The following is a 10,457-nucleotide window of genomic DNA, read 5'->3' as shown; positions in this document are numbered from 1 at the left end:
GATGACCTGCAGGAATGTGTAGTCTTGCTGAGGTCTTCTGTTACTTATTAGCATTTCACATTTTTTTTGAGAAAATTGAGGCAAATATATTGATAAAACCCACCTTGTCCGAAAGAGAATTACATTTATCAAAACATTCAGGCCAAAGTAAGGCTACACCACACATCAGTTTGAATTGTTTGGAGAATTCACGGACATTTCCTAGCGACAATAGTCCTTGCAGTGCTTCTGCCGTAAACTCTTAAGAGCCCCGAAAACCTCTGTTGCAGATATGTCTAACTTCTTAGGCACGTGTGCTTTACAATTGTGGCTATAAATGACACAAAATCCACTTTCTTCACAATGAGTGTACCCAGATAACTCAATTGACTTAAAACACTAGCAACTGGTTGCAATGCATCCACCACCACATTTTCAACAAGGCTGCCTCTTGCCCCTCTGACTCTTCAACGTCTCCACATACAGTACCAGACAGAAGTTTGGACACACCTACTAATTTCAGGGGTTCTCTTTATTTTTTACCATTTTCTACATTGTGGAATAATAGTGAAGATATCAACTATGAAAAAAAACTTAAAGAATCATGTAGTAACCAAAAATCAAAGTATCTTTTATATTTTAAATTATTCAAAGTAGCCAGCCATTGTCTCCCAACCAACACCCTGCAAGAGTTCTTAACACGTAGCCCCTAACCTTAATAACTCATTGTAAACTTCTGGAAGTCCCAAGGAACCCGGTTAGCACGGACCATTCGATTATTAGAGTTCCGGATGTAAGGAGGAACAGCTGTTTCGGACACGATGACGTATATGTCCGCTTTCTTTCAGCTTTCGGCTGGATAGCAGGCTAACAACAACAACTGTTCGGATATACAGATTATATTGAAGGACTTGTAATTTAATTTTACAGGTGATCAAGGCAAAGTACAGTAATTGAGCTTTACGGTGATCAAGGCTAAGTACAGCCGCTGGAAGCTAAGGTGGTTACAGACATTTTATCGGCCTGACATTGCGAAAGACTGACCATCATCATTGCCAGAACGTTGAGTTGAGGATAACCAAAGATAACTGTTGTTAGCTAGCTAACAAACGTTAACTCTGATAGCTTACTTCTGCTGGTAGTATAGGCTGGTACCGAGATAGCGAACAAACATCAAATATCCGTGCTAAATGAAATGGCAAGCTAACGTAAATTAGCTTGATTGTTTAATAAGTACTATCTAGGCTTGTCGATTAAGGCAGCCCCCCGTACCTCTCTGATTCAGAGGGGTTGGTTGGGTTATATGCGGAAGACATATTTCAGTTAAAGGCATGCAGTTGTACAACCGACTATGTGTCCCCCTTTCCCTTCCTCCCAATGTCATAACTCAGAAGGGTCGCTTTAAAAAAATAAAAGTTACACATGGTAGATTATTATTAGCTGTAGCCAGCTAACGTTAGTTAACTAAGAAATAACAATCAGAGATGTGATCCTCATTCCGCCTGACTCTTTATTTTCTGACAAACCGTAGCTCGGTATGTAGCCTGTGCAACTCAAATCTACTTGCATAACACAGTGTTAATTTCCCATAACAATGTGTCTTTAATATTTTTTTCAGGTTTCAATGCGGTGGCCAAGTATCAGCTAATGTTATATCTTGCAGCTGGATAGCATTTAGTCGTCGTCCGCATTGGAAGAGACCATTCTGTTGTTCCAGCCCAACATCTCTGGGCTATATATGCAAGGCACCATAAGACTCCAGGAGGACACTAACAGATGGTGTAAAACATGGACCAGGGTGTTGCCGAAAGTTCTGTAATCCTTGTTATTAAGGCACCCGACCAGAAGTATGATGACCAGACAATCAACTGCTTCCTGAACTGGACAGTGGATAAACTAAAAACCTGTATCTCACAAAACCGGTGAGTAGGTTATGGCTTACATACAGTGAGATTGGTCTCAGTTTTCATTTCCCTTGAGGTCTGTTCAGATCAGTAATGTATATAAAAAAGTAATTGGTTCAGATGGGGTTTGAACATTCAGTTAGAAATATATTGCATGGTAGATTAAATCAAATAGAACAATAGAGCCATGTCCACTCTGATGTGGGATGTCTTGATTCTGAAAATCACTTCCCTGTTTATTTAAAATTTTAATTAATGGAGGTTACAGCCACCTGGGACAATTTGTCGCTCTCCCTGAAACATTATATAGGCAGACTATCAGTGTCACAAATGTCAAACTGCTACTGACATCCCATTGGGCAAAAACTGGTTGAATCAACATGGTTTCCACGTAATTTCAACCCCCCCAAAAAATCTGTGATGACTTTGAATTAATGTGGAAAATGAATTGGATTTGCAAAAAATCATCAACGTAGTCTATTTAAAAAAAAATTCCCCACCCAAGTTTGAACCTGAATCCAATGACATGGTGAAATGTTTAGTTGATTTCACATTGAATTCACTTTAGTTGATAACTCAACCAAATGTAAATCAAAACTAGATGTTGAACTGACATCTGTGCCCAGTGGATCAGGCCTACTCCTTCCTGGGCTGCATTTGTATGCACAGTTACAGCAGCCATCAGTGGGGATTAGCTGTAGTACAAAGGTGCAAGTGACTGGATGCATTGTGATCTGATGCAGGAGTTGGCTATAAGTAGGATACATAGCCAAGTAGTCCAGGACGAATTTGAATTGAATCCGTTGTTGACGTGAATATTTTTCAACGAGTGTGCTTAATCCTATTAGTTGGAGAGAGAAACAGAACCTATCTCGGGTTTGCTTTGATGTGAATGAGCCAATTAGTAGTATAGGTTTATAAACCGTGTGTTTTATTTACCTCGTTTATTTGTCTGGGAAAAAAGGACTGCAGAATACTGACAGTCTTATCTAGCTTAATTTAGTCTTTGCTGAATTCACCATCACATTTTCTGCACTAACATCCTCTGTACCCCTGCAATTGCATTTTGCTACACAGTGATGATTTCCTAACCTGGATAAACATCCGTTTTATATCTAGGCCAACACTTTTGAATTCATGTCACATCATATTACTAAAATTGAGAGCCTAATGTCTGTGATGTGAACCTATTACCAATGGAGATTCATTTTTAAAACTCACCACCACGACCAAAATAATGTCTCAAACAGTAGAATAACCTGAAATAACTAACTATGGGGATAAAAGAGAGGTGGGAGGAGGAGGATAAAGCAATAATGAAAGGTTGTGCTGGGCCTGTATTTGAAAAGATTCTTGCCTTGAAAGGGTGTAGATTTGACGTCCGGCTGGAAGGAGGGCAGTGAGATTCCTTTGTTCTCTGATTTCCTTATGGTTCCTGCTCAGTAAACACTGAGCACTTAAAATCACTCTCGTCTGGTAATCTACATACATACATACATACATACATACATACATACATACATACATACATACATACATACATACATACATACATACATACATACATACATACAGTTGAAGTTGGAAGTTTACATACACTTAGGTTGGAGTCATTAAAACTAGTTTTTCAACCACTCCACAAATGTCTTGTTAACAAACTATAGTTTTGGCAAGTCGGTTAGGACTTCTACTTTGGATCCTTACAAATCAGCTGGGCTAGACAATCTGGACCCTCTCTTCATAAATCTATCCGCCGCCATTGTTGCAACCCCTATTACTAGTCTGTTCAACCTCTCTTTCATATCGTCTGAGATTCTTAAAGATTGGAAAGTGGCCGCGGTCATCCCTGTCTTCAAAGGGGGAGACATTCTAGACCCAAACTGTTATTTACCTATATCCATCCTGCCCTGCCTTTCTAAAATCTTTGAAAGCCAAGTTAACAAACAGATCACTGACCATTTTGAAAATCACCGTACCTTTTCCACTATGCAATCTGTTTTCCGAGCAGGTCATGGGTGCACCTCAGCCACGCTCAAGGTCCTAAATGATATCATAACCACCATCGATAAAAGACAGTACTGTGCAGCCGTCTTCAATGACCCGGCCAAGGCTTTTGACTCTGTCAATCACCGCATTCTTATCGGCAGACTCAACAACCTTGGCTTCTCTAATGACTGCCTTGCTTGGTTCACCAACTACTTCTCAAACAGAGTTCAGTGTGTCAAATTGGAGGGCCTGTTGTCCGGACCTCTGGCAGTCTCTATGGGGGTGCCACAGGGTTCAATTCTCGGGCTGACTCTTTTCTCTGTATAAATCAATGATGCGGGTGATTCTTTGATCCACCTCTACGCAGATGACACCATTCTGTATACATCTGGCCCTCCTCTGGACACTGTGTTAACAAACCTCCAAACGAGCTTCAATGCCATACAACACTCCTTCTGTGGCCTCCAACTGCTCTTAAATGCTAGTAAAACAAAACGTATGCTCTTCAACGGATTGTTGCCCGCTCCCGCCCACCCGACTATAGCATCACTACTCTGGATGGTTCTGACTTAGAATATGTGGACAACTGCTAATACCTAGGTGTCTGGTTAGACTGTAAACTCTCGATCCAGACTCACAATAAGCATCTCCAATCCAAAATTAAATCTAGAATCGGCTTCCTATTTCGCAAACAAAGCATCCTTCACTCATGCTGCCAAACACCCTCGTAAAACTGACTATCCTACCGATTCTTGACTTCGTCGATGTCATTTACAAAATAGCCTCCAACACTCTACTGAGCAAATTGGATGCAGTCTATCACAGTGCCATCCGTTTTGTCACCAAAGCCCCATATACTACCCACCATGGCGACCTGTATGCTTTCGTTGGCTGGTCCTCGCAACATATTCGTTGCCAAACCCACTGGCTCCAGGTCATCTATAAGTCTTTGCTAGGTAAAGCCCCTCTTTATCTCAGCTCACTGGTCACCTTAGCAATACCCACCCGTAACACGCGCTCCAGCGGGTATATTTCACTGGTCATCCCCAAAGCCAACACATACTTTGGCTGCCTTTCCTTCCAGTTCTCTGCTGCCAATGACTCTGCTGCCAATGACTGGAACGAATTGCAAAAATGACTGAAGCTGGAGACTTATATCTCCCTCGCTAATTTTAAGAGTCAGCTGTCAGAGCAGCTTACCGATCACTTCAACTGTACACAGCCCATCTGTAAATAGCCCATCCAACCAACTACCTACCTCATCCCCATATTTGTTTTTGTTTTTCTGCTCTTTTGCACACCAGTATTTTCTACTTGCACATCCTCATCTTCACATAACACTTCAGTGTAAATAGGTCAATTGTAATTGTAATCACTATTGGCCTATTTATTGCCTTACCTCCTTACTTCGTTTTGCACACACTGTATACAGATTTTTCTATTGTGTTATTGACTGTATGTTTGTTTATCCCATGTGTAACTCTGTTGTTTTTGTCGCACTGCTTTGCTTTATCTTGGCCAGGTCGCAGTTGTAAATGAGAACTTGTTCTCAACTGGCCTACCTGGTTAAATAAAGGTGAAATAAAAAAGTAGAGTTCCAAACGTATTTGTCTGTTTTCTCAGATGGGTCATAGCCCCAGTGTCCCCTCCCAGAGTCAATCAACCTCCTCTGAAGAGAGCTTTGACGGGCTGAGACATAGGACAAGCCCCGCCCCTAACCATGCACCACACCCTGCCTTTAAGGGTAAGTCCTTATACACCAACACGGTTGGTTCTGGACACGTTATGATTGGCCAAGAGGTGAACTACTGTTGAGAGCTCTCACTTCACAATAGATTTGTGTGTTTTTTTATGTGTTAATGTGCTTGTTGTCTTCTGATAATACCCAAACCCCTTACCCCGCAGCTGTGTACTTACCTTGCAGCTACATGTGGAACCAGTTCCCGCCACAGCAAGGCCCTCCCACCAACATGCCAGCCTACCCTGACATACAGTACAATCCCATGATGCTGCTGTGGTGGCAGCAGGTGTACGCCCGGCAGTACTACATGCACTAGTAAGTGTGCTGTCTCCCAATAGCTGTGTGACAATATGCTCAATTACCCATGCTGTGTCATGGAATCACTGAGATTCAATCACAATGATCTCACTTTCAGATCTTCTCTATATAAAACAAACCAGGTTCTCAGGTGGACGAATGATCTGACTCATGGAAAAAAAAGTCACGACCATGCTGATGGAACGAGGAAGTGTCGGTACAATTTCATAGTTGTCGACAGAAAATGTTTGTACGACATGGGATCTTTTTGTGTCGTGAAAATGAATAGTGCGATAAATGGCGGTGGAAACGCCTTCATGCACAAATATAGTTTTTTATGTGGATTTTATAATATTCGCATGAAATCTGTCAACAATTAGATGGAAACCTAGCTACTAATCCAGTTTCTCTTTACATTAATTTCTCTCTCCTTTCTCTGTCTCTCTCCCTCTCTCTCTCTCTGTCTTTCTCCCTCGCCCTTCAGTCAGATGTTGGCTGCCTCGTCTCACCATCTCAGGCCTGACCTGCTCTCGGCCCAGCCTGGCCAATCAGATCCTCTGAACCCGCCTCCCCTGGAGGCGCGCCAAGGCGACCCCAACATCCAGTTGAACGCCCAGGGAGCGGAAGGCGCTGCTGAACGACGAAGATCAGAACTGTGATTGGCTGGACTGGGTGTACACTGTGTCATGCTCCGCCATCTTGCTCAGCATAGTCTACTTTTACTCATCCTTTAGCCGCTTCGTCATGGTGATTGGCGCCATGTTGCTGCTATACCTGTGAGTATTTCCCTGCACCCTATCAAATTAATGCTGTGTGTCCTTAGCGGTGACATACTAGACTTTCCCCAGAACTCGGATGTATGTGCTGTCTTGCCAATATCGAAAGAGATAGCTATACAGCTCTGGGAGCATGATCTTTCCATTACCGACTGACTAAGTGAAAGCCAGGATCCCTTATGGATGTTACGGAGTGACGCAGCGGTCTAAGGCACTGCATCTCAGTGCAAGAGGCGTCACTGCAGTCCCTGGTTCTAATCCAGGCTGCTCCACATCCGGCCGTGCATCACAATTGGCCCAGCGTCATCCGGGTTTGGCCCAGGGTAGGCCGTCATTGTAAATAATAATTTGTTCTTAACTGACTTGCCTAGTTAAATGTAAAAAATCCACTTCAATCAGTATAGAGGAAGGGGAGGAGACTGATATATAAGCCTTGAGACAATTGAGCCATGGATTGTGTATGTGTGCCATTCTGAGGGTGAATGGGCAAGACAAAAAATGTAAGTGTCTTTAAACCGGGAACTGCAACACTGCTGAGTTTTTCACCCTCAACAGTTTCCAGAGTGTATCAAGAATGTTCCACCACCCAAAGAACATCCAGACAATTTTACACAACTGTGAGAAGCATTGGAGTCAACATGGGCCAGCATCCCTGTGGAACATTTTCAACATCTTGTAGAGTCCATTCCCCAATGAATTGAGGCTGTTCTGGGGGCAAAAGGGGGTGCAACTCAATATTAGCGAAGGTGTTCCTAATGTTTGGTATACTAAGTGTATTTGTACAAATTGTGTAAATGGAAAGTGAGATTGTTCTGAATACTTTATTTTAACCCTATACATTTCTATCCGGGTCTTCTTGGCTCTTTGACCCAACAAATGTGTTATGAAATGGTCACCCATTATGTATCACAGGGTTTGTTATTGGCTGTTTCTCTGTGTTTTCGTTAGGCACCAAGCAGCGTGGTTCCCCCTTTAACCCGGAGAACGAACTTCGGAACCCTGGGGACGGGCCCCACCAGGACGAGATGGAGGTTGACCTTCATCATGACCTCCAAGAGATGGTAGGTCATCTGTGACCTCTGACCTTTTAACTCTAGTTTAAGTGCTTTTGAATGTCAGGACAGAACCCCCGGAATGATACAGTAATCTAATTTGCAATAGCAGTGATGCATGATTTATGTAATGCTTGTCTGGTAACGTAATATGGTATTGCTATGGTGAATGATTACAATTGTAAGAGGGGGAAACAATCGATTCATTTTTACAGTTTGTGTTGTTTGACCTACACAGGAGCAGGTGATGGATGACGGCTTAGGGGATGACGATGCGGACAGTGGAGAGAAAGGACCAGAGGATCCCAATGGTTATTCCCCATGTTGGCTTCCTCTCTACAACTTGGTCATTTATTGTCACGTTCTTCATGTCTCTTATACCTGAGGGGCCCCCCAAAATGCTGCCAACTGAGGCAATGAGCCATGGAAGTCAGAATGGCACTAGTGACTGGACTGAATACACTATCTTTAGTATGCCCAGTGAGTTCACCCCTAGGTCTACACAATCATTGTACAATCTACCGGATCACAGTGCACTACCGAAGAACTGAACGGTCACAGACAAAAAAGCGTTGAAGTGAACAACATGACACTTTTGGGGGAAAAGGACATCATTTGAAATGTTCAATGTCATGAGATCTAAATATTCTTCAGTATGATCTTCTCGATCGTTGTAGTATAGGAAACTATGACTTGTAAGGAGACGGAGAACATTGATCGCTGTGTAATATTGTCTGTTTATTACAATGATAATGAGCCCTATTTCTGTGTGAAAGAATGATCAAGTATGTACTGTCTGTATAGTTGCAATAATTGTTAAATTGTATAATAAGTGTATTATTTTAATATAAACTTCAAGAAATCCGTTGGAAAGTACCCTAAATCATATTTGTTGTGATGTGTTTGGCACGTAATCTGGTAAAATGGAACCTTGGCGTTCGTTTGTTGGTAAAGGTCATGAGCATTGTTAGAGTTGTGTAAATTTGAATCTGGTATCAGGATAAATATAACAATGAGTCACGAATGTATACTATTTATTTTTTATTAGCTCAGCAATAAATGGCAAATGCAACTTTCGTATATATGGGCTCACTATAATACCACGCAGGGCAGAACGGGGAACTGACAGGATGTACGTAAACAGTTGTTCTTATACTGTGATAGGTCAACAGACGGGTTGGAACAATGTCTATCACAGTAGAGGCTGAGCGTGGTTTAGACTTGCTCAGCCTATCGCAGGCGCTCAGGCGGGTCCCCACCTCTTGGCACTTCTTGGAGTCCTCCCTCCGTCGATGTATAGATTCTTACTGTCCTGGTATCGCAGCCTAGTTATAACAGTTGCTCAGTTCCTGCTATTGTGTTGTTCAGTATTTTTCCATCTGAGTCGAGCAGTCATTTGAAAGAGTAAGAACATTTCAGTGAGGCAATTAAGGCGAAATCCATTAAAGCCAAGATAATGGAATTCATTGACCTTGACAATCAACCGTTCTCTGTCGTAGATGATGTTGACTTTTGCAGACTGGTCGAGCACTGGTGCGGTGCACACTACCAAGTGCGCTATTTTTCAGATGTTGCCCTAACAGAGTTACACAGTAATAGCGTCACTGCTATTAGCTTCACGACATACATACTATGGAACGTATAACCATGTTGGGCTTCACCACTCTTTTCAAAACCATATTGATTTTTTATAGATAAATATTCAGTTAGATATATGTTCACTTAGATAAATGAATACATGTCACTGATGATTAATGCAAATAATACTGTAGTCTTTGCACCATTTATTAGGCGTTCCAACCCTGGAGGAAGATCCCTAGTAATTCTTGGTGCTTTGCAATGTGTTGTTCCTTCTTCCTTGGCCTTTTGCCCAGTTTGTTTTGCTAACTCAGGTAAATAAATCCACACACAGAGGTCAAAACGCATACCTGGGATGTACCAGTCATTTTTCAAGATTCTGTTAATGTACTGAAGATCCTGTTTATATACTGAAGATGTCTGTTTGCTTGTTATTTGACGGGCTATCTCCACTGCCAAGATGACGTCACTACTTGTTGTGCACCTGGTATTACTACTGAATTGATATTTAGAATTTACAGAGGTTAGCTAGCCAGCTATTTGTCGTCCTTAACGTAGGAGACACTGCTAGCTAGCTAACAGCTAGTCAACGTCTACCGAATTAACTTCCCACTCAACAACACTCAACAACCCGGTCGCATTCCGCTTCGCTCCACAGGTAGTATCACATTTTCATTTCATTTCATTACAGCACAACGGTTTGATTTGCTTGATCGTAGCTAGCTACATAGCTAGCTACATAGCCGTCCTTGTATCAAAGATAATTGTGTAGTCTAGAGCGATTTTCTAGGTTAGCTAGCCAGCTATTGTCGTTCTTTTAACGCAACGTAATGTAATCAACACTGCTAGCTAGCCAGCTAGCCCCCGAATAGCTGCACTGTAGAAACTATTACACTCAACGGAACGACTTGATTAGTGTAGTGTCAACAACGCAGCCACTGCCAGCTAGCCTACTTCAGCAGTACTGTATCATTTTAATCATTTTAGTCAATAAGATTCTTGCTACGTAAGCTTAACTTTCTGAACATTCGAGACGTGTAGTCCACTTGTCATTCCAATCTCCTTGCATTAGCGTAGCCTCTTCTGTAGCCTGTCAACTATGTGTCTGTCTATCCCTGTTCTCTCCTCTCTGCACAGACCATAC

The 10,457-nt window shown here is 42.2% G+C and overlaps 1 pseudogene; it reads left to right on the top strand.

Annotated features, from left to right (window-relative positions):
• The first annotated feature begins 502 nt into the window (after window positions 1-502).
• LOC118398321 (homocysteine-responsive endoplasmic reticulum-resident ubiquitin-like domain member 2 protein) lies at window positions 503-9,660 on the top strand (annotated as a pseudogene).
• Window positions 9,661-10,457: the final 797 nt, after the last annotated feature.

The sequence above is a fragment of the Oncorhynchus keta genome, chromosome 19 (assembly GCF_023373465.1).
Source record: "Oncorhynchus keta strain PuntledgeMale-10-30-2019 chromosome 19, Oket_V2, whole genome shotgun sequence".
NCBI classification, from domain to species: domain Eukaryota; kingdom Metazoa; phylum Chordata; class Actinopteri; order Salmoniformes; family Salmonidae; genus Oncorhynchus; species Oncorhynchus keta.
The sequence above is the reverse complement of the archived record's forward strand: the minus strand, read 5'-3'. Positions and strand labels throughout refer to the sequence as shown.